Below are 2,114 nucleotides of genomic sequence, written 5' to 3' on the forward strand. Positions count from 1 at the left end.
GGAGGCTGAGGCAGAAGGATTGCTTGAGCCCAGGAGTTTGAGGTTGCTGTGAGCTAGGCTGACGCCACGGCACTCACTCTAGCCTGTGCAACAAAGTGAGACTCTGTCTCAAAAAAAAAAAAAAAAAAAAAAAGAGTAACCAATGGAACAGAATAGATAACTCTTGAAAAGAATTTATTACAATATATAGAAGAACCTAAAACATGATAAAGAATATAATAGCCCGGAAGAAATAGGAGTGTGGCATGAGCATGGGGAAGCAAAAGAAAATAAGGAAGTATGCGACCATGGAGCGAATGCCTAGTCTCAGAGACCAGAGGCTTAAAGAAAAGGACAGATTAAAACCTAAAAAGAAAGAAAAGAAGGATCCCAGCATGCTGAAGGAAAGAGAAGTCCCCCAACACCCTTCCTGCTTATTCTTCCAATATAATACCCAGTTGGGCCCACTATACCACATCTTGGTTGATACCAACTTTATCAACTTTTCCATTAAAGCCAAACTGGACTTAGTACAGTCAATGATGGACTGTCTGTATGCCAACTGTATTCCTTGTACAACTGACTGTATAATGGCTGAAATTGAGAAATTGGGGCAGAAGTGTCGAGTGGCTCTCAGCATCGCCAAGGATCCAAGATTTGAACAATTACCATGCACAAAGGAACCTATGCAGATGACTGCTTAGTACAGAGAGTAACTCAGCACAAGTGGCACATTGTGGCCACAGTTGACCGAGACCTTACACCAAGAATCCGGAAAATCCCTGGAGTTCCTATCATGTACATTTGTAACCATAGATACAATATTGAACAGATGCCTGATGATTATGGAGCCCCTCGGTTCTAATTCTTATAAGACAGTGTTCCTCTGCATTTCTTCAACCAACTTTCTCTGTTAGCAGTTTGTTAAACATTCAGGGCAATGAATTATTCTGTTCACCCCTTTGCTCTATTATGAGATGAATATGGTTAAATACACCCACTGTTGGATGCTATTTTGAAAATGATATTTTGTCTCATTTTAAATTTTAAAATGATGGTCAAAGGGTACAAAATCTTAGGCAGGAAGAATGTTTTGTTCTTTTTTGAGTTCTATTGCACAGTGTGGTAAATGTATTAATACTAGAGTATTATACATTTCAAAATTGCTAAGACAGTAAATTTCAAATGTTCTTACCACAAAAATGTTAAGTATTTGAGGTGATGGATATGATAACCAGTTTGATTTAATTATTCCACCTTGTATTCATAAATGATGACATCACTTTGTACCCCATAAATTTATACAATTATAAATTGTTGATTTACCATAAAAATGAAATCATTGCATTCTTTTATTAAAAAAAAGAATATAATAGCAATCAGCGAAAAAAAATCACATATTATTCAAAGTGTAATGTTGGGAAAACTAAATCTGTGGATAAAAAGCAGATTAGAGCTGAGCGTGGTGGTGCACACCTATAGTCCAAGCTACTCAGGAGGCTGGGGAGGGAGGATCACTGGAGCCCCGGAGTTTGAAGCTGCAGTGAGCTGATTGAACTGCCACACTCCCGCCTGGACAACTGAGCCAGACTCAATCTCTATTTAAAAAAAAAAAAAAAAAAAGCATTAGTACTGCACATGATATCAAAAACTAAACTAGGTAACAAATAAAAAGTTGAATTTTAAAGTGATACCATCTTTAGTAAACTCAGAAAATATGTCTTAATATTTGGCTGATATTTTTACAGGGAAGGTCTTTATCAGCATAAAGACAATGAGTCAAAGACATAAAGGAAAGACATTCATTTGATTACATAAAACTATAAAACATTTGTATGCCAAAACATAAACAAATTTTTTAAACACCTAATAAAATCTACTACTACCTTCCCACACATAAAGAAGAGCAGAAACAGTCACTTGCCTTTGACTTAGAAGTGGTTACTGCTATGGGGAAAGGAAAGATTTGGAGGGGTTTTATCACGGGACCACTGAGCACACATCTAATAATCAGCCAATGTGTATAGATATGATCATAACCATTATTAAAATGCTGATTTATAATATCTCCTGCCTGGAGCCATATTTCCCTTGTCTTGATCCAGCAACCAAGAAGGTAAGCTTAGCTCAGCAGA

At 36.8% G+C, this 2,114-nt stretch overlaps 1 pseudogene; it reads left to right on the plus strand.

Annotated features, from left to right (window-relative positions):
* Positions 1-211: 211 nt before the first annotated feature.
* On the plus strand, positions 212-1,278 carry LOC105872246 (rRNA-processing protein FCF1 homolog pseudogene; annotated as a pseudogene).
* The last annotated feature ends 836 nt before the right edge of the window (positions 1,279-2,114 follow it).

The sequence above is a fragment of the Microcebus murinus genome, chromosome 11 (assembly GCF_040939455.1).
Source record: "Microcebus murinus isolate Inina chromosome 11, M.murinus_Inina_mat1.0, whole genome shotgun sequence".
In the NCBI taxonomy this organism is placed as follows: Eukaryota; Metazoa; Chordata; class Mammalia; order Primates; family Cheirogaleidae; genus Microcebus; species Microcebus murinus.